This window comes from Paroedura picta, chromosome 2 (assembly GCF_049243985.1).
Source record: "Paroedura picta isolate Pp20150507F chromosome 2, Ppicta_v3.0, whole genome shotgun sequence".
NCBI lineage: Eukaryota > Metazoa > Chordata > Lepidosauria > Squamata > Gekkonidae > Paroedura > Paroedura picta.
Window position 1 is genome coordinate 18,964,249 of NC_135370.1, and position 24,712 is coordinate 18,988,960.

A 24,712-nucleotide genomic window follows, 5' to 3' on the forward strand; every position below is an offset into this window, starting at 1 on the left:
GGTCTAACACTTGCGGAAAACCAATACAACTCCCACCCGGAAAAATATATAAAGCTAAACGAACTGTTCACTGGGTACTTATCCGTACGAAAATCACTATAGATTTACCTGTTTTTACCAGGAAATAAAATGTGAAAAAATATTTCTACATCCCATGGCCTTTCCCAACCATTTAAATTTTTCTCTTACAGGTCTAACACTTCCGAAAAACCAATACAACGCCCACCCGGAACAATATATAAAGATAAACGAACCGTTCACTGGGTACTTATCCGTACAAAAATCCCTATTGATTTTCCTGTTTTTACAAGGAAGTAAAATGTGAAAAAATATTTCTACATCCCATGGCCTTTCCCAACCATTTAAATTTTTCTCTTACAGGTCTAACACTTCCGAAAAACCAATATAACGCCCACCCGGAACAATATATAAAGCTAAACGCACGGTTCACTGGGTACTTATCCGTACGAAAATCCCTATTGATTTTCCTGTTTTTACAAGGAAGTAAAATGTGAAAAAAATATTTCTACATCCCATGGCCTTTCCCAACCATTTAAATTTTTCTCTTACAGGTCTAACACTTCCCAAAAAACAATACAACGCCCACCCGGAACAATATATAAAGCTAAATGCACCGTTCACTGGGCACTTATCCGTACGAAAATCCCTATCGATTTACCTGTTTTTACAAGGAAGTAAAATGTGAAAAAAATATTTCTACATCCCATGGCCTTTCCCAGCCATTTAAATTTTTCTCTTACAGGTCTAACACTTCCGAAAAACCAAAACAACGCCAACCCAGAACAATATATAAAGCTATACGAACCGTTCACTGGGCACTTATCCGTACGAAAAACCCTATTGATTTACCTGTTTTTACAAGGAAATAAAATGTGAAAAAAATATTTCTACATCCCATGGCCTTTCCCAACCATTTAAATTTTTCTCTTACAGGTCTAACACTTCGGAAAAACCAATACAACGCCCACCCGGAAAAATATATAAAGCTAAACGAACCGTTCACTGGGTACTTATCCGTACGAAAATCACTATTGATTTACCTGTTTTTACCAGGAAATAAAATGTGAAAAAATATTTCTACATCCCATGGCCTTTCCCAACCATTTAAATTTTTCTCTTACAGGTCTAACACTTCCGAAAAACCAAAACAACGCCCACCCGGAACAATATATAAAGCTAAATGCACCGTTCACTGGGCACTTATCCGTACGAAAATCCCTATCGATTTTCCTGTTTTTACAAGGAAGTAAAATGTGAAAAAAATATTTCTACATCCCATGGCCTTTCCCAGCCATTTAAATTTTTCTCTTACAGGTCTAACACTTCCGAAAAACCAAAACAACGCCAACCCAGAACAATATATAAAGCTATACGAACCGTTCACTGGGCACTTATCCGTACGAAAAACCCTATTGATTTACCTGTTTTTACAAGGAAATAAAATGTGAAAAAAATATTTCTACATCCCATGGCCTTTCCCAACCATTTAAATTTTTCTCTTACAGGTCTAACACTTGCGGAAAACCAATACAACTCCCACCCGGAACAATATATAAAGCTAAATGCACCGTTCACTGGGCACTTATCCGTACGAAAAACCCTATTGATTTACCTGTTTTTACAAGGAAGTAAATGTGAAAAAAATATTTCTACATCCCATGGCCTTTCCCAACCATTTAAATTTTTCTCTTACCGGTCTAACACTTCTGAAAATCCAATACAACGCCCACCCGGAAGAATATATAAAGATAAACGAACCGTTCACTAGGTACTTATCCGTCCGAAAATCCCTATCGATTTTCCTGTTTTTACAAGGAAGTAAATGTGAAAAAAATATTTCCACATCCCATGGCCTTTCCCAACCATTTAAATTTTTCTCTTACAGGTCTAACACTTCCGAAAAACCAATACAACGCCCACCCGGAAGAATATATAAAGATAAACGAACCGTTCACTGGGTACTTATCCGTATGAAAATACCTATCGATTTTCCTGTTTTTACAAGGAAGTAAAATGTGAAAAAAATATTTCTACATCCCATGGCCTTTCCCAACCATTTAAATTTTTCTTTTACAGGTCTAACACTTCTGAAAAACCAATACAACGCCCACCCGGAACAATATATAAAGCTAAACGAACCGTTCACTGGGTACTTATCCGTACGAAAAACCCTATTGATTTACCTATTTTTACAAGGAAGTAAATGTGAAAAAAATATTTCTATATCCCATGGCCTTTCCCAACCATTTAAATTTTTCTCTTACAGGTCTAACACTTCCGAAAAACCAAAACAACGCCCACCCGGAACAATATATAAAGCTAAACGAACGGTTCACTGGGTACTTATCCGTACGAAAATCCCTATTGATTTTCCTGTTTTTACAAGGAAGTAAAATGTGAAAAAAAATATTTCTACATCCCATGGCCTTTCCCAACCATTTAAATTTTTCTCTTACAGGTCTAACACTTCCGAAAAAACAATACAACGCCCACCCGGAACAATATATAAAGCTAAACGAACGGTTCACTGGGTACTTATCCGTACGAAAAACCCTATTGATTTACCTGTTTTTACAAGGAAGTAAATGTGAAAAAAATATTTCTACATCCCATGGCCTTTCCCAACCATTTAAATTTTTCTCTTACAGGTCTAACACTTCCGAAAAACCAATACAACGCCCACCCGGAACAATATATAAAGCTAAACGAACGGTTCACTGGGTACTTATCCGTACGAAAAACCCTATTGATTTACCTGTTTTTACAAGGAAGTAAATGTGAAAAAAATATTTCTACATCCCATGGCCTTTCCCAACCATTTAAATTTTTCTCTTACAGGTCTAACACTTCCGAAAAACCAATACAACGCCCACCCGGAAGAATATATAAAGATAAACGAACCGTTCACTGGGTACTTATCCGTATGAAAATACCTATCGATTTTCCTGTTTTTACAAGGAAGTAAAATGTGAAAAAAATATTTCTACATCCCATGGCCTTTCCCAACCATTTAAATTTTTCTTTTACAGGTCTAACACTTCTGAAAAACCAATACAACGCCCACCCGGAACAATATATAAAGCTAAACGAACCGTTCACTGGGTACTTATCCGTACGAAAAACCCTATTGATTTACCTGTTTTTACAAGGAAGTAAATGTGAAAAAAATATTTCTACATCCCATGGCCTTTCCCAACCATTTAAATTTTTCTCTTACAGGTCTAACACTTCTGAAAAACCAAAACAACGCCCACCCGGAACAATATATAAAGCTAAACGTACGGTTCACTGGGTACTTATCCGTACGAAAATCCCTATCGATTTTCCTGTTTTTACAAGGAAGTAAAATGTGAAAAAAATATTTCTACATCCCATGGCCTTTCCCAACCATTTAAATTTTTCTCTTACAGGTCTAACACTTCCGAAAAACCAATACAACGCCCACCCGGAACAATATATAAAGCTAAACGAACCGTTCACTGGGTACTTATCCGTACGAAAAACCCTATTGATTTACCTGTTTTTACAAGGAAGTAAATGTGAAAAAAATATTTCTACATCCCATGGCCTTTCCCAACCATTTAAATTTTTCTCTTACAGGTCTAACACTTCCGAAAAACCAATACAACGCCCACCCGGAACAATATATAAAGCTAAACGAACCGTTCACTGGGTACTTATCCGTACGAAAAACCCTATTGATTTACCTGTTTTTACAAGGAAGTAAATGTGAAAAAAATATTTCTACATCCCATGGCCTTTCCCAACCATTTAAATTTTTCTCTTACAGGTCTAACACTTCCGAAAAACCAAAACAACGCCCACCCGGAACAATATATAAAGCTAAACGAACCGTTCACTGGGCCCTTATCCGTACGAAAAACCCTATTGATTTACCTGTTGTTACAAGGAAGTAAATGTGAAAAAAATATTTCTACATCCCATGGCCTTTCCCAACCATTTAAATTTTTCTCTTACAGGTCTAACACTTCCGAAAAACCAATACAACGCCCACCCGGAACAATATATAATGCTAAATGCACCGTTCACTGGGCACTTATCCGTACGAAAATCCCTATCGATTTTCCTGTTTTTACAAGGAAGTAAAATGTGAAAAAAATATTTCTACATCCCATGGCCTTTCCCAGCCATTTAAATTTTTCTCTTACAGGTCTAACACTTCCGAAAAACCAAAACAACGCCAACCCAGAACAATATATAAAGCTATACGAACCGTTCACTGGGCACTTATCCGTACGAAAAACCCTATTGATTTACCTGTTTTTACAAGGAAATAAAATGTGAAAAAAATATTTCTACATCCCATGGCCTTTCCCAACCATTTAAATTTTTCTCTTACAGGTCTAACACTTGCGAAAAACCAATACAACTCCCACCCGGAAAAATATATAAAGCTAAACGAACCGTTCACTGGGTACTTATCCGTACGAAAATCACTATTGATTTACCTGTTTTTACCAGGAAATAAAATGTGAAAAAATATTTCTACATCCCATGGCCTTTCCCAACCATTTAAATTTTTCTCTTACAGGTCTAACACTTCCGAAAAACCAAAACAACGCCCACCCGGAACAATATATAAAGCTAAACGAACCGTTCACTGGGTACTTATCAGTACAAAAATCCCTATTGATTTTCCTCTTTTTACAAGGAAATAAAATGTGAAAAAAATATTTCTACATCCCATGGCCTTTCCCAACCATTTAAATTTTTCTCTTACAGGTCTAACACTTCCGAAAAACCAAAACAACGCCCACCCGGAACAATATATAAAGATAAACGAACCGTTCACTGGGCCCTTATCCGTACGAAAAACCCTATTGATTTTCCTGTTTTTACAAGGAAGTAAAATGTGAAAAAATATTTCTACATCCCATGGCCTTTCCCAACCATTTAAATTTTTCTCTTACAGGTCTAACACTTCCGAAAAACCAATACAACGCCCACCCGGAACAATATATAAAGCTAAACGCACGGTTCACTGGGTACTTATCCGTACGAAAATCCCTATTGATTTTCCTGTTTTTACAAGGAAGTAAAATGTGAAAAAAATATTTCTACATCCCATGGCCTTTCCCAACCATTTAAATTTTTCTCTTACAGGTCTAACACTTCCCAAAAAACAATACAACGCCCACCCGGAACAATATATAAAGCTAAACGAACCGTTCACTGGTTACTTATCCGTACGAAAAACCCTATTGATTTACCTATTTTTACAAGGAAGTAAATGTGAAAAAAATATTTCTACATCCCATGGCCTTTCCCAACCATTTAAATTTTTCTCTTACAGGTCTAACACTTCCAAAAAACCAATACAACGCCCACCCGGAACAATATATAAAGCTAAATGCACCGTTCACTGGTCACTTATCCGTACGAAAATCCCTATCGATTTACCTGTTTTTACAAGGAAGTAAAATGTGAAAAAAATATTTCTACATCCCATGGCCTTTCCCAGCCATTTAAATTTTTCTCTTACAGGTCTAACACTTCCGAAAAACCAAAACAACGCCAACCCAGAACAATATATAAAGCTATACGAACCGTTCACTGGGCACTTATCCGTACGAAAAACCCTATTGATTTACCTGTTTTTACAAGGAAATAAAATGTGAAAAAAATATTTCTACATCCCATGGCCTTTCCCAACCATTTAAATTTTTCTCTTACAGGTCTAACACTTTGGAAAAACCAATACAACGCCCACCCGGAAAAATATATAAAGCTAAACGAACCGTTCACTGGGTACTTATCCGTACGAAAATCACTATTGATTTACCTGTTTTTACCAGGAAATAAAATGTGAAAAAATATTTCTACATCCCATGGCCTTTCCCAACCATTTAAATTTTTCTCTTACAGGTCTAACACTTCCGAAAAACCAAAACAACGCCCACCCGGAACAATATATAAAGCTAAATGCACCGTTCACTGGGCACTTATCCGTACGAAAATCCCTATCGATTTTCCTGTTTTTACAAGGAAGTAAAATGTGAAAAAAATATTTCTACATCCCATGGCCTTTCCCAGCCATTTAAATTTTTCTCTTACAGGTCTAACACTTCCGAAAAACCAAAACAACGCCAACCCAGAACAATATATAAAGCTATACGAACCGTTCACTGGGCACTTATCCGTACGAAAAACCCTATTGATTTACCTGTTTTTACAAGGAAATAAAATGTGAAAAAAATATTTCTACATCCCATGGCCTTTCCCAACCATTTAAATTTTTCTCTTACAGGTCTAACACTTGCGGAAAACCAATACAACTCCCACCCGGAAAAATATATAAAGCTAAACGAACCGTTCACTGGGTACTTATCCGTACGAAAATCACTATTGATTTACCTGTTTTTACCAGGAAATAAAATGTGAAAAAATATTTCTACATCCCATGGCCTTTCCCAACCATTTAAATTTTTCTCTTACAGGTCTAACACTTCTGAAAAACCAAAACAACGCCCACCCGGAACAATATATAAAGCTAAACGAACCGTTCACTGGGTACTTATCCGTACAAAATTCCCTATTGATTTTCCTGTTTTTACAAGGAAGTAAAATGTGAAAAAAATATTTCTACATCCCATGGCCTTTCCCAACCATTTCAATTTTTCTCTTACAGGTCTAACACTTCCGAAAAACCAATACAACGCCCACCCGGAACAATATATAAAGCTAAACGAACGGTTCACTGGGTACTTATCCGTACGAAAATCCCTATTGATTTTCCAGTTTTTACAAGGAATAAAATGTGAAAAAAATATTTCTACATCCCATGGCCTTTCCCAGCCATTTAAATTTTTCTCTTACAGGTCTAACACTTCCGAAAAACCAATACAACGCCCACCCGGAACAATATATAAAGCTAAACTAACCGTTCACTGGGTACTTATCCGTACGAAAAACCCTATTGATTTACCTGTTTTTACAAGGAAGTAAATGTGAAAAAAATATTTCTACATCCCATGGCCTTTCCCAACCATTTAAATTTTTCTCTTACAGGTCTAACACTTCCGAAAAACCAAAACAACGCCCACCCGGAACAATATATAAAGCTAAACGAACCGTTCACTGGGTACTTATCAGTACAAAAATCCCTATTGATTTTCCTGTTTTTACAAGGAAGTAAAATGTGAAAAAAATATTTCTACATCCCATGGCCTTTCCCAGCCATTTAAATTTTTCTCTTACAGGTCTAACACTTCCGAAAAACCAAAACAACGCCAACCCAGAACAATATATAAAGCTATACGAACCGTTCACTGGGCACTTATCCGTACGAAAAACCCTCTTGATTTACCTGTTTTTACAAGGAAATAAAATGTGAAATAAATATTTCTACATCCCATGGCCTTTCCCAACCATTTAAATTTTTCTCTTACAGGTCTAACACTTGCGAAAAACAAATACAACTCCCACCCGGAAAAATATATAAAGCTAAACGAACCGTTCACTGGGTACTTATCCGTACGAAAATCACTATTGATTTACCTGTTTTTACCAGGAAATAAAATGTGAAAAAATATTTCTACATCCCATGGCCTTTCCCAACCATTTAAATTTTTCTCTTACAGGTCTAACACTTCCGAAAAACCAAAACTACGCCCACCAGGAACAATATATAAAGCAAAACGAACCGTTCACTGGGTACTTATCTGTACAAAAATCCCTATTGATTTTCCTGTTTTTACAAGGAAGTAAAATGTGAAAAAAATATTTCTACATCCCATGGCCTTTCCCAACCATTTAAATTTTTCTCTTACAGGTCTAACACTTCCGAAAAACCAATACAATGCCCACCCGGAACAATATATAAAGCTAAACGAACGGTTCACTGGGTACTTATCCGTACAAAAATCCCTATTGATTTTCCTGTTTTTACAAGGATGTAAAATGTGAAAAAAATATTTCTACATCCCATGGCCTTTCCCAACCATTTCAATTTTTCTCTTACATGTCTAACACTTCCGAAAAACCAATACAACGCCCACCTGGAACAATATATAAAGCTAAACGAACGGTTCACTGGGTACTTATCCGTACGAAAATCCCTATTGATTTTCCTGTTTTTACAAGGAAGTAAAATGTGAAAAAAATATTTCTACATCCCATGGCCTTTCCCAACCATTTAAATTTTCCTCTTACAGGTCTAACACTTCTGAAAAAACAATACAACGCCCACCCGGAACAATATATAAAGCTAAACGAACCGTTAGCTGGGTACTTATCCGTACGAAAAACCCTATTGATTTACCTGTTTTTACAAGGAAGTAAATGTGAAAAAAAAAAATTTCTACATCCCATGGCCTTTCCCAACCATTTAAATTTTTCTCTTACAGGTCTAACACTTCCGAAAAACCAATACAACGCCCACCAGGAACAATATATAAAGCTAAATGATCCGTTCACTGGGTACTTATCCGTACGAAAAACCCTATTGATTTACCTGTTTTTACAAGGAAGTAAATGTGAAAAAAGGATTTCTACATCCCATGGCCTTTCCCAACCATTTAAATTTTTCTCTTACAGGTCTAACACTTCCGAAAAACCAATACAACGCCCTCCCGGAACAATATATAAAGATAAACGAACCGTTCACTGGGTACTTATCCGTACAAAAATCCCTATTGATTTTCCTGTTTTTACAAGGAAGTAAAATGTGAAAAAATATTTCTACATCCCATGGCCTTTCCCAACCATTTAAATTTTTCTCTTACAGGTCTAACACTTGCGAAAAACCAATACAACGCCCACCCGGAACAATATATAAAGCTAAACGCACGGTTCACTGGGTACTTATCCGTACGAAAATCCCGATTGATTTTCCTGTTTTTACAAGGAAGTAAAATGTGAAAAAAATATTTCTACATCCCATGGCCTTTCCCAACCATTTAAATTTTTCTCTTACAGGTCTAACACTTCCGAAAAAACAATACAACGCCCACCCGGAACAATATATAAAGCTAAACGAACCGTTCACTGGGTACTTATCCGTACAAAAAACCCTATTGATTTACCTATTTTTACAAGGAAGTAAATGTGAAAAAAATATTTCTACATCCCATGGCCTTTCCCAACCATTTACATTTTTCTCTTACAGGTCTAACACTTCCGAAAAACCAAAACAACGCCCACCCGGAACAATATATAAAGCTAAACGAACTGTTCACTGGGTACTTATCCGTACAAAAATCCCTATTGATTTTCCTGTATTTACAAGGAAGTAAAATGTGAAAAAAATATTTCTACATCCCATGGCCTTTCCCAACCATTTCAATGTTTCTCTTACAGGTCTAACACTTCCGAAAAACCAATACAACGCCCACCCGGAACAATATATAAAGCTAAACGAACGGTTCACTGGGTACTTATCCGTACGAAAATCCCTATTGATTTTCCTGTTTTTACAAGGAAGTAAAATGTGAAAAAAATATTTCTACATCCCATGGCCTTTCCCAACCATTTAAATTTTTCTCTTACAGGTCTAACACTTCCGAAAAACCAATACAACGCCCACCAGGAACAATATATAAAGCTAAATGATCCGTTCACTGGGTACTTATCCGTACGAAAAACCCTATTGATTTACCTGTTTTTACAAGGAAGTAAATGTGAAAAAAGGATTTCTACATCCCATGGCCTTTCCCAACCATTTAAATTTTTCTCTTACAGGTCTAACACTTCCGAAAAACCAATACAACGCCCTCCCGGAACAATATATAAAGATAAACGAACCGTTCACTGGGTACTTATCCGTACAAAAATCCCTATTGATTTTCCTGTTTTTACAAGGAAGTAAAATGTGAAAAAATATTTCTACATCCCATGGCCTTTCCCAACCATTTAAATTTTTCTCTTACAGGTCTAACACTTGCGAAAAACCAATACAACGCCCACCCGGAACAATATATAAAGCTAAACGCACGGTTCACTGGGTACTTATCCGTACGAAAATCCCGATTGATTTTCCTGTTTTTACAAGGAAGTAAAATGTGAAAAAAATATTTCTACATCCCATGGCCTTTCCCAACCATTTAAATTTTTCTCTTACAGGTCTAACACTTCCGAAAAAACAATACAACGCCCACCCGGAACAATATATAAAGCTAAACGAACCGTTCACTGGGTACTTATCCGTACAAAAAACCCTATTGATTTACCTATTTTTACAAGGAAGTAAATGTGAAAAAAATATTTCTACATCCCATGGCCTTTCCCAACCATTTACATTTTTCTCTTACAGGTCTAACACTTCCGAAAAACCAAAACAACGCCCACCCGGAACAATATATAAAGCTAAACGAACTGTTCACTGGGTACTTATCCGTACAAAAATCCCTATTGATTTTCCTGTATTTACAAGGAAGTAAAATGTGAAAAAAATATTTCTACATCCCATGGCCTTTCCCAACCATTTCAATTTTTCTCTTACAGGTCTAACACTTCCGAAAAACCAATACAACGCCCACCCGGAACAATATATAAAGCTAAACGAACGGTTCACTGGGTACTTATCCGTACGAAAATCCCTATTGATTTTCCTGTTTTTACAAGGAAGTAAAATGTGAAAAAAATATTTCTACATCCCATGGTCTTTCCCAACCATTTAAATTTTTCTCTTACAGGTCTAACACTTCCGAAAAACCAATACAACGCCCACCCGGAACAATATATAAAGCTAAACGAACCGTTCACTGGGTACTTATACGTACGAAAAACCCTATTGATTTTCCTGTTTTTACAAGGAAGTAAATGTGAAAAAAATATTTCTACATCCCATGGCCTTTCCCAACCATTTAAATTTTTCTCTTACAGGTCTAACACTTCCGAAAAACCAATACAACGCCCACCCGGAACAATATATAAAGCTAAACGAACCGTTCACTGGGTACTTATCCGTACGAAAAACCCTATTGATTTACCTGTTTTTACAAGGAAGTAAATGTGAAAAAAATATTTCTACATCCCATGGCCTTTCCCAACCATTTAAATTCTTCACTTACAGGTCTAACACTTCTGAAAAACCAATACAACGCCCACCCGGAACAATATATAAAGATAAACGAACCGTTCACTGGGCACTTATCTGTACGAAAATCACTATTGATTTACCTGTTTTTACCAGGAAATAAAATGTGAAAAAATATTTCTACATCCCATGGCCTTTCCCAACCATTTAAATTTTTCTCTTACAGGTCTAACACTTCCGAAAAACCAAAACAACGCCCACCAGGAACAATATATAAAGCTAAACGAACCGTTCACTGGGTACTTATCCGTACAAAAATCCCTATTGACTTTCCTGTTTTTACAAGGAAGTAAAATGTGAAAAAAATATTTCTACATCCCATGGCCTTTCCCAACCATTTAAATTTTTCTCTTACAGGTCTAACACTTCCGAAAAACCAATACAACTCCCACCCGGAAAAATATATAAAGCTAAACGAACCGTTCACTGGGTACTTATCCGTACGAAAATCACTATTGATTTACCTGTTTTTACCAGGAAATAAAATGTGAAAAAATATTTCTACATCCCATGGCCTTTCCCAACCATTTAAATTTTTCTCTTACAGGTCTAACACTTCCGAAAAACCAAAACAACGCCCACCAGGAACAATATATAAAGCTAAACGAACGGTTCACTGGGTACTTATCCGTACGAAAATCCCTATTGATTTTCCTGTTTTTACAAGGAAGTAAAATGTGAAAAAAATATTTCTACATCCCATGGCCTTTCCCAACCATTTAAATTTTTCTCTTACAGGTCTAACACTTCCGAAAAAACAATACAACGCCCACCCGGAACAATATATAAAGCTAAACGAACCGTTCACTGGGTACTTATCCGTACGAAAAACCCTATTGATTTACCTGTTTTTACAAGGAAATAAAATGTGAAAAAAGTATTTCTACATCCCATGGCCTTTCCCAACCATTTAAATTTTTCTCTTACAGGTCTAACACTTCCGAAAAACCAATAGAACGCCCACCCGGAACAATATATAAAGCTAAACGAACGGTTCACTGGGTACTTATCCGTACGAAAATCCCTATTGATTTTCCTGTTTTTACAAGGAAGTAAAATGTGAAAAAAATATTTCTACATCCCATGGCCTTTCCCAACCATTTAAATTTTTCTCTTACAGGTCTAACACTTCCGAAAAAACAATACAACGCCCACCCGGAACAATATATAAAGCTAAAAGAACCGTTCACTGGGTACTTATCCGTACGAAAAACCCTATTGATTTACCTGTTTTTACAAGGAAATAAAATGTGAAAAAAGTATTTCTACATCCCATGGCCTTTCCCAACCATTTAAATTTTTCTCTTACAGGTCTAACACTTCCGAAAAACCAAAACTACGCCCACCCGGAACAATATATAAAGCTAAACGAACCGTTCACTGGGTACTTATCCGTACAAAAATCCCTATTGATTTTCCTGTTTTTACAAGGAAGTAAAATGTGAAAAAAATATTTCTACATCCCATGGCCTTTCCCAACCATTTAAATTTTTCTCTTACAGGTCTAACACTTCCGAAAAACCAATAGAACGCCCACCCGGAACAATATATAAAGCTAAACGAACGGTTCACTGGGTACTTATCCGTACGAAAATCCCTATTGATTTTCCTGTTTTTACAAGGAAGTAAAATGTGAAAAAAATATTTCTACATCCCATGGCCTTTCCCACCCATTTAAATTTTTCTCTTACAGGTCTAACACTTCCGAAAAAACAATACAACGCCCACCCGGAACAATATATAAAGCTAAACGAACCGTTCACTGGGTACTTATCCGTACGAAAAACCCTATTGATTTACCTGTTTTTACAAGGAAATAAAATGTGAAAAAAGTATTTCTACATCCCATGGCCTTTCCCAACCATTTAAATTTTTCTCTTACAGGTCTAACACTTCCGAAAAACCAAAACTACGCCCACCCGGAACAATATATAAAGCTAAACGAACCGTTCACTGGGTACTTATCCGTACAAAAATCCCTATTGATTTTCCTGTTTTTACAAGGAAGTAAAATGTGAAAAAAAATATTTCTACATCCCATGGCCTTTCCCAACCATTTAAATTTTTCTCTTACAGGTCTAACACTTGCGAAAAACCAATATAACTCCCACCCGGAAAAATATATAAAGCTAAACGAACTGTTCACTGGGTACTTATCCGTACGAAAATCACTATTGATTTAACTGTTTTTACCAGGAAATAAAATGTGAAAAAATATTTCTACATCCCATGGCCTTTCCCAACCATTTAAATTTTTCTCTTACAGGTCTAACACTTCCGAAAAACCAAAACAACGCCCACCAGGAACAATATATAAAGCTAAACGAACCGTTCACTGGGTACTTATCCGTACAAAAATCCCTATTGACTTTCCTGTTTTTACAAGGAAGTAAAATGTGAAAAAAATATTTCTACATGCCATGGCCTTTCCCAACCATTTAAATTTTTCTCTTACAGGTCTAACACTTCCGAAAAACCAAAACTATGCCCACCAGGAACAATATATAAAGCTAAACGAACCGTTCACTGGGTACTTATCCGTACGAAAAACCCTATTGATTTTCCTGTTTTTACAAGGAAGTAAATGTGAAAAAAATATTTCTACATCCCATGGCCTTTCCCAACCATTTAAATTTTTCTCTTACAGGTCTAACACTTCCGAAAAACCAATACAACGCCCACCCGGAACAATATATAAAGCTAAACGAACCGTTCACTGGGTACTTATCCGTACGAAAAACCCTATTGATTTACCTGTTTTTACAAGGAAGTAAATGTGAAAAAAATATTTCTACATCCCATGGCCTTTCCCAACCATTTAAATTCTTCACTTACAGGTCTAACACTTCTGAAAAACCAATACAACGCCCACCCGGAACAATATATAAAGATAAACGAACCGTTCACTGGGCACTTATCTGTACGAAAATCACTATTGATTTACCTGTTTTTACCAGGAAATAAAATGTGAAAAAATATTTCTACATCCCATGGCCTTTCCCAACCATTTAAATTTTTCTCTTACAGGTCTAACACTTCCGAAAAACCAAAACAACGCCCACCAGGAACAATATATAAAGATAAACGAACCGTTCACTGGGTACTTATCCGTACAAAAATCCCTATTGATTTTCCTGTTTTTACAAGGAAGTAAAATGTGAAAAAAATATTTCTACATCCCATGGCCTTTTCCAACCATTTAAATTTTTCTCTTACAGGTCTAACACTTCCGAAAAACCAATAGAACGCCCACCCGGAACAATATATAAAGCTAAACGAACGGTTCACTGGGTACTTATCCGTACGAAAATCCCTATTGATTTTCCTGTTTTTACAAGGAAGTAAAATGTGAAAAAAATATTTCTACATCCCATGGCCTTTCCCAACCATTTAAATTTTTCTCTTACAGGTCTAACACTTCCGAAAAAACAATACAACGCCCACCCGGAACAATATATAAAGCTAAACGAACCGTTCACTGGGTACTTATCCGTACGAAAAACCCTATTGATTTACCTGTTTTTACAAGGAAATAAAATGTGAAAAAAGTATTTCTACATCCCATGGCCTTTCCCAACCATTTAAATTTTTCTCTTACAGGTCTAACACTTCCGAAAAACCAAAACTACGCCCACCCGGAACAATATATAAAGCTAAACGAACCGTTCACTGGGTACTTATCCGTACGAAAAACCCTATTGATTTACCTGTTTTTACAAGGAAGTAAATGTGAAAAAAATATTTCTACATCCCATGGCCTTTCCCAACCATTTAAATTCTTCACTTACAGGTCTAACACTTCTGAAAAACCAATACAACGCCCACCCGGAACAATATATAAAGATAAACGAACCGTTCACTGGGCACTTATCTGTACGAAAATCACTATTGATTTACCTGTTTTTACCAGGAAATAAAATGTGAAAAAATATTTCTACATCCCATGGCCTTTCCCAACCATTTAAATTTTTCTCTTACAGGTCTAACACTTCCGAAAAACCAAAACAACGCCCACCAGGAACAATATATAAAGCTAAACGAACCGTTCACTGGGTACTTATCCGTACAAAAATCCCTATTGACTTTCCTGTTTTTACAAGGAAGTAAAATGTGAAAAAAATATTTCTACATCCCATGGCCTTTCCCAACCATTTAAATTTTTCTCTTACAGGTCTAACACTTCCAAAGAACCAAAACTATGCCCACCAGGAACAATATATAAAGCTAAACGAACCGTTCACTGGGTACTTATCCGTACAAAAATCCCTATTGATTTTCCTATTTTTACAAGGAAGTAAAATGTGAAAAAAATATTTCTACATCCCATGGCCTTTCCCAACCATTTAAATTTTTCTCTTACAGGTCTAACACTTCCGAAAAACCAATACAACTCCCACCCGGAAAAATATATAAAGCTAAACGAACCGTTCACTGGGTACTTATCCGTACAAAAATCCCTATTGATTTTCCTGTTTTTACAAGGAAGTAAAATGTGAAAAAAATATTTCTACATCCCATGGCCTTTCCCAACCATTTAAATTTTTCTCTTACAGGTCTAACACTTCCGAAAAACCAATAGAACGCCCACCCGGAACAATATATAAAGCTAAACGAACGGTTCACTGGGTACTTATCCGTACGAAAATCCCTATTGATTTTCCTGTTTTTACAAGGAAGTAAAATGTGAAAAAAATATTTCTACATCCCATGGCCTTTCCCAACCATTTAAATTTTTCTCTTACAGGTCTAACACTTCCGAAAAAACAATACAACGCCCACCCGGAACAATATATAAAGCTAAACGAACCGTTCACTGGGTACTTATCCGTACGAAAAACCCTATTGATTTACCTGTTTTTACAAGGAAATAAAATGTGAAAAAAGTATTTCTACATCCCATGGCCTTTCCCAACCATTTAAATTTTTCTCTTACAGGTCTAACACTTCCGAAAAACCAAAACTACGCCCACCCGGAACAATATATAAAGCTAAACGAACCGTTCACTGGGTACTTATCCGTACAAAAATCCCTATTGATTTTCCTGTTTTTACAAGGAAGTAAAATGTGAAAAAAAATATTTCTACATCCCATGGCCTTTCCCAACCATTTAAATTTTTCTCTTACAGGTCTAACACTTGCGAAAAAACAATACAACGCCCACCCGGAACAATATATAAAGCTAAACGAACCGTTCACTGGGTACTTATCCGTACGAAAAACCCTATTGATTTACCTGTTTTTACAAGGAAATAAAATGTGAAAAAAGTATTTCTACATCCCATGGCCTTTCCCAACCATTTAAATTTTTCTCTTACAGGTCTAACACTTCCGAAAAACCAAAACTACGCCCACCCGGAACAATATATAAAGCTAAACGAACCGTTCACTGGGTACTTATCCGTACAAAAATCCCTATTGATTTTCCTGTTTTTACAAGGAAGTAAAATGTGAAAAAAAATATTTCTACATCCCATGGCCTTTCCCAACCATTTAAATTTTTCTCTTACAGGTCTAACACTTGCGAAAAACCAATATAACTCCCACCCGGAAAAATATATAAAGCTAAACGAACTGTTCACTGGGTACTTATCCGTACGAAAATCACTATTGATTTAACTGTTTTTACCAGGAAATAAAATGTGAAAAAATATTTCTACATCCCATGGCCTTTCCCAACCATTTAAATTTTTCTCTTACAGGTCTAACACTTCCGAAAAACCAAAACAACGCCCACCAGGAACAATATATAAAGCTAAACGAACCGTTCACTGGGTACTTATCCGTACAAAAATCCCTATTGACTTTCCTGTTTTTACAAGGAAGTAAAATGTGAAAAAAATATTTCTACATGCCATGGCCTTTCCCAACCATTTAAATTTTTCTCTTACAGGTCTAACACTTCCGAAAAACCAAAACTATGCCCACCAGGAACAATATATAAAGCTAAACGAACCGTTCACTGGGTACTTATCCGTACGAAAAACCCTATTGATTTTCCTGTTTTTACAAGGAAGTAAATGTGAAAAAAATATTTCTACATCCCATGGCCTTTCCCAACCATTTAAATTTTTCTCTTACAGGTCTAACACTTCCGAAAAACCAATACAACGCCCACCCGGAACAATATATAAAGCTAAACGAACCGTTCACTGGGTACTTATCCGTACGAAAAACCCTATTGATTTACCTGTTTTTACAAGGAAGTAAATGTGAAAAAAATATTTCTACATCCCATGGCCTTTCCCAACCATTTAAATTCTTCACTTACAGGTCTAACACTTCTGAAAAACCAATACAACGCCCACCCGGAACAATATATAAAGATAAACGAACCGTTCACTGGGCACTTATCTGTACGAAAATCACTATTGATTTACCTGTTTTTACCAGGAAATAAAATGTGAAAAAATATTTCTACATCCCATGGCCTTTCCCAACCATTTAAATTTTTCTCTTACAGGTCTAACACTTCCGAAAAACCAAAACAACGCCCACCAGGAACAATATATAAAGATAAACGAACCGTTCACTGGGTACTTATCCGTACAAAAATCCCTATTGATTTTCCTGTTTTTACAAGGAAGTAAAATGTGAAAAAAATATTTCTACATCCCATGGCCTTTTCCAACCATTTAAATTTTTCTCTTACAGGTCTAACACTTCCGAAAAACCAATAGAACGCCCACCCGGAACAATATATAAAGCTAAACGAACGGTTCACTGGGTACTTATCCGTACGAAAATCCCTATTGATTTTCCTGTTTTTACAAGGAAGTAAAATGTGAAAAAAATATTTCTACATCCCATGGCCTTTCCCAACCATTTAAATTTTTCTCTTACAGGTCTAACACTTCCGAAAAAACAATACAACGCCCACCCGGAACAATATATAAAGCTAAACGAACCGTTCACTGGGTACTTATCCGTACGAAAAACCCTATTGATTTACCTGTTTTTACAAGGAAATAAAATGTGAAAAAAGTATTTCTACATCCCATGGCCTTTCCCAACCATTTAAATTTTTCTCTTACAGGTCTAACACTTCCGAAAAACCAAAACTACGCCCACCCGGAACAATATATAAAGCTAAACGAACCGTTCACTGGGTACTTATCCGTACGAAAAACCCTATTGATTTACCTGTTTTTACAAGGAAGTAAATGTGAAAAAAATATTTCTACATCCCATGGCCTTTCCCAACCATTTAAATTCTTCACTTACAGGTCTAACACTTCTGAAAAACCAATACAACGCCCACCCGGAACAATATATAAAGATAAACGAACCGTTCACTGGGCACTTATCTGTACGAAAATCACTATTGATTTACCTGTTTTTACCAGGAAATAAAATGTGAAAAAATATTTCTACATCCCATGGCCTTTCCCAACCATTTAAATTTTTCTCTTACAGGTCTAACACTTCCGAAAAACCAAAACAACGCCCACCAGGAACAATATATAAAGCTAAACGAACCGTTCACTGGGTACTTATCCGTACAAAAATCCCTATTGACTTTCCTGTTTTTACAAGGAAGTAAAATGTGAAAAAAATATTTCTACATCCCATGGCCTTTCCCAACCATTTAAATTTTTCTCTTACAGGTCTAACACTTCCAAAGAACCAAAACTATGCCCACCAGGAACAATATATAAAGCTAAACGAACCGTTCACTGGGTACTTATCCGTACAAAAATCCCTATTGATTTTCCTGTTTTTACAAGGAAGTAAAATGTGAAAAAAATATTTCTACATCCCATGGCCTTTCCCAACCATTTAAATTTTTCTCTTACAGGTCTAACACTTCCGAAAAACCAATACAACTCCCACCCGGAAAAATATATAAAGCTAAACGAACCGTTCACTGGGTACTTATCCGTACGAAAATCACTATTGATTTACCTGTTTTTACCAGGAAATAAAATGTGAAAAAATATTTCTACATCCCATGGCCTTTCCCAACCATTTAAATTTTTCTCTTACAGGTCTAACACTTCCGAAAAACCAAAACAACGCCCACCAGGAACAATATATAAAGATAAACGAACCGTTCACTGGGTACTTATCCGTACAAAAATCCCTATTGATTTTCCTGTTTTTACAAGGAAGTAAAATGTGAAAAAAATATTTCTACATCCCATGGCCTTTCCCAACCATTTAAATTTTTCTCTTACAGGTCTAACACTTCCGAAAAAACAATACAACGCCCACCCGGAACAATATATAAAGCTAAACGAACCGTTCACTGGGTACTTATCCGTACGAAAAACCCTATTGATTTACCTGTTTTTACAAGGAAATAAAATGTGAAAAAAGTATTTCTACATCCCATGGCCTTTCCCAACCATTTAAATTTTTCTCTTACAGGTCTAACACTTCCGAAAAACCAATAGAACGCCCACCCGGAACAATATATAAAGCTAAACGAACGGTTCACTGGGTACTTATCCGTACGAAAATCCCTATTGATTTTCCTGTTTTTACAAGGAAGTAAAATGTGAAAAAAATATTTCTACATCCCATGGCCTTTCCCAACCATTTAAATTTTTCTCTTACAGGTCTAACACTTCCGAAAAAACAATACAACGCCCACCCGGAACAATATATAAAGCTAAAAGAACCGTTCACTGGGTACTTATCCGTACGAAAAACCCTATTGATTTACCTGTTTTTACAAGGAAATAAAATGTGAAAAAAGTATTTCTACATCCCATGGCCTTTCCCAACCATTTAAATTTTTCTCTTACAGGTCTAACACTTCCGAAAAACCAAAACTACGCCCACCCGGAACAATATATAAAGCTAAACGAACCGTTCACTGGGTACTTATCCGTACGAAAAACCCTATTGATTTACCTGTTTTTACAAGGAAATAAAATGTGAAAAAAGTATTTCTACATCCCATGGCCTTTCCCAACCATTTAAATTTTTCTCTTACAGGTCTAACACTTCCGAAAAACCAATAGAACGCCCACCCGGAACAATATATAAAGCTAAACGAACGGTTCACTGGGTACTTATCCGTACGAAAATCCCTATTGATTTTCCTGTTTTTACAAGGAAGTAAAATGTGAAAAAAATATTTCTACATCCCATGGCCTTTCCCAACCATTTAAATTTTTCTCTTACAGGTCTAACACTTCCGAAAAAACAATACAACGCCCACCCGGAACAATATATAAAGCTAAAAGAACCGTTCACTGGGTACTTATCCGTACGAAAAACCCTATTGATTTACCTGTTTTTACAAGGAAATAAAATGTGAAAAAAGTATTTCTACATCCCATGGCCTTTCCCAACCATTTAAATTTTTCTCTTACAGGTCTAACACTTCCGAAAAACCAAAACTACGCCCACCCGGAACAATATATAAAGCTAAACGAACCGTTCACTGGGTACTTATCCGTACAAAAATCCCTATTGATTTTCCTGTTTTTACAAGGAAGTAAAATGTGAAAAAAATATTTCTACATCCCATGGCCTTTCCCAACCATTTAAATTTTTCTCTTACAGGTCTAACACTTCCGAAAAACCAATAGAACGCCCACCCGGAACAATATATAAAGCTAAACGAACGGTTCACTGGGTACTTATCCGTACGAAAATCCCTATTGATTTTCCTGTTTTTACAAGGAAGTAAAATGTGAAAAAAATATTTCTACATCCCATGGCCTTTCCCAACCATTTAAATTTTTCTCTTACAGGTCTAACACTTCCGAATAAACAATACAACGCCCACCCGGAACAATATATAAAGCTAAACGAACCGTTCACTGGGTACTTATCCGTACGAAAAACCCTATTGATTTACCTGTTTTTACAAGGAAATAAAATGTGAAAAAAGTATTTCTACATCCCATGGCCTTTCCCAACCATTTAAATTTTTCTCTTACAGGTCTAACACTTCCGAAAAACCAAAACTACGCCCACCCGGAACAATATATAAAGCTAAACGAACCGTTCACTGGGTACTTATCCGTACAAAAATCCCTATTGATTTTCCTGTTTTTACAAGGAAGTAAAATGTGAAAAAAAATATTTCTACATCCCATGGCCTTTCCCAACCATTTAAATTTTTCTCTTACAGGTCTAACACTTGCGAAAAACCAATATAACTCCCACCCGGAAAAATATATAAAGCTAAACGAACTGTTCACTGGGTACTTATCCGTACGAAAATCACTATTGATTTACCTGTTTTTACCAGGAAATAAAATGTGAAAAAATATTTCTACATCCCATGGCCTTTCCCAACCATTTAAATTTTTCTCTTACAGGTCTAACACTTCCGAAAAACCAAAACAACGCCCACCAGGAACCATATATAAAGCTAAACGAACCGTTCACTGGGTACTTATCCGTACAAAAATCCGTACAAAAATCCGTACAAATAAATCCCTATTGACTTTCCTGTTTTTACAAGGAAGTAAAATGTGAAAAAAATATTTCTACATGCCATGGCCTTTCCCAACCATTTAAATTTTTCTCTTACAGGTCTAACACTTCCGAAAAACCAAAACTATGCCCACCAGGAACAATATATAAAGCTAAACGAACCGTTCACTGGGTACTTATCCGTACGAAAAACCCTATTGATTTTCCTGTTTTTACAAGGAAGTAAATGTGAAAAAAATATTTCTACATCCCATGGCATTTCCCAACCATTTAAATTTTTCTCTTACAGGTCTAACACTTCCGAAAAACCAATACAACGCCCACCCGGAACAATATATAAAGCTAAACGAACCGTTCACTGGGTACTTATCCGTACGAAAAACCCTATTGATTTACCTGTTTTTACAAGGAAGTAAATGTGAAAAAAATATTTCTACATCCCATGGCCTTTCCCAACCATTTAAATTCTTCACTTACAGGTCTAACACTTCTGAAAAACCAATACAACGCCCACCCGGAACAATATATAAAGATAAACGAACCGTTCACTGGGCACTTATCTGTACGAAAATCACTATTGATTTACCTGTTTTTACCAGGAAATAAAATGTGAAAAAATATTTCTACATCCCATGGCCTTTCCCAACCATTTAAATTTTTCTCTTACAGGTCTAACACTTCCGAAAAACCAAAACAACGCCCACCAGGAACAATATATAAAGCTAAACGAACCGTTCACTGGGTACTTATCCGTACAAAAATCCCTATTGACTTTCCTGTTTTTACAAGGAAGTAAAATGTGAAAAAAATATTTCTACATCCCATGGCCTTTCCCAACCATTTAAATTTTTCTCTTACAGGTCTAACACTTCCAAAAAACCAAAACTATGCCCACCAGGAACAATATATAAAGCTAAACGAACCGTTCACTGGGTACTTATCCGTACAAAAATCCCTATTGACTTTCCTGTTTTTACAAGGAAGTAAAATGTGAAAAAAATATTTCTACATCCCATGGCCTTTCCCAACCATTTAAATTTTTCTCTTACAGGTCTAACACTTCCGAAAAACCAATACAACTCCCACCCGGAAAAATATATAAAGCTAAACGAACCGTTCACTGGGTACTTATCCGTACGAAAATCACTATTGATTTACCTGTTTTTACCAGGAAATAAAATGTGAAAAAATATTTCTACATCCCATGGCCTTTCCCAACCATTTAAATTTTTCTCTTACAGGTCTAACACTTCTGAAAAACCAAAACAACGCCCACCAGGAACAATATATAAAGATAAACGAACCGTTCACTGGGTACTTATCCGTACAAAAATCCCTATTGATTTTCCTGTTTTTACAAGGAAGTAAAATGTGAAAAAAATATTTCTACATCCCATGGCCTTTTCCAACCATTTAAATTTTTCTCTTACAGGTCTAACACTTCCGAAAAACCAATAGAACGCCCACCCGGAACAATATATAAAGCTAAACGAACGGTTCACTGGGTACTTATCCGTACGAAAATCCCTATTGATTTTCCTGTTTTTACAAGGAAGTAAAATGTGAAAAAAATATTTCTACATCCCATGGCCTTTCCCAACCATTTAAATTTTTCTCTTACAGGTCTAACACTTCCGAAAAAACAATACAACGCCCACCCGGAACAATATATAAAGCTAAACGAACCGTTCACTGGGTACTTATCCATACGAAAAACCCTATTGATTTACCTGTTTTTACAAGGAAATAAAATGTGAAAAAAGTATTTCTACATCCCATGGCCTTTCCCAACCATTTAAATTTTTCTCTTACAGGTCTAACACTTCCGAAAAACCAAAACTACGCCCACCCGGAACAATATATAAAGCTAAACGAACCGTTCACTGGGTACTTATCCGTACAAAAATCCCTATTGATTTTCCTGTTTTTACAAGGAAGTAAAATGTGAAAAAAATATTTCTACATCCCATGGCCTTTCCCAACCATTTAAATTTTTCTCTTACAGGTCTAACACTTCCGAAAAACCAATAGAACGCCCACCCGGAACAATATATAAAGCTAAACGAACGGTTCACTGGGTACTTATCCGTACGAAAATCCCTATTGATTTTCCTGTTTTTACAAGGAAGTAAAATGTGAAAAAAATATTTCTACATCCCATGGCCTTTCCCAACCATTTAAATTTTTCTCTTACAGGTCTAACACTTCCGAAAAAACAATACAACGCCCACCCGGAACAATATATAAAGCTAAACGAACCGTTCACTGGGTACTTATCCGTATGAAAAACCCTATTGATTTACCTGTTTTTACAAGGAAATAAAATGTGAAAAAAGTATTTCTACATCCCATGGCCTTTCCCAACCATTTAAATTTTTCTCTTACAGGTCTAACACTTCCGAAAAACCAAAACTACGCCCACCCGGAACAATATATAAAGCTAAACGAACGGTTCACTGGGTACTTATCCGTACAAAAATCCCTATTGATTTTCCTGTTTTTACAAGGAAGTAAAATGTGAAAAAAATATTTCTACATCCCATGGCCTTTCCCAACCATTTAAATTTTTCTCTTACAGGTCTAACACTTGCGAAAAACCAATACAACTCCCACCCGGAAAAATATATAAAGCTAAACGAACTGTTCACTGGGTACTTATCCGTACGAAAATCACTATTGATTTACCTGTTTTTACCAGGAAATAAATGTGAAAAAATATTTCTACATCCCATGGCCTTTCCCAACCATTTAAATTTTTCTCTTACAGGTCTAACACTTCCGAAAAACCAAAACAACGCCCACCAGGAACAATATATAAAGCTAAACGAACCGTTCACTGGGTACTTATCCGTACAAAAATCCCTATTGATTTTCCTGTTTTTACAAGGAAGTAAAATGTGAAAAAAATATTTCTACATCCCATGGCCTTTCCCAACCATTTAAATTTTTCTCTTACAGGTCTAACACTTCCGAAAAACCAATACAACTCCCACCCGGAAAAATATATAAAGCTAAACGAACCGTTCACTGGGTACTTATCCGTACGAAAATCACTATTGATTTACCTGTTTTTACCAGGAAATAAAATGTGAAAAAATATTTCTACATCCCATGGCCTTTCCCAACCATTTAAATTTTTCTCTTACAGGTCTAACACTTCCGAAAAACCAAAACAACGCCCACCAGGAACAATATATAAAGATAAACGAACCGTTCACTGGGTACTTATCCGTACAAAA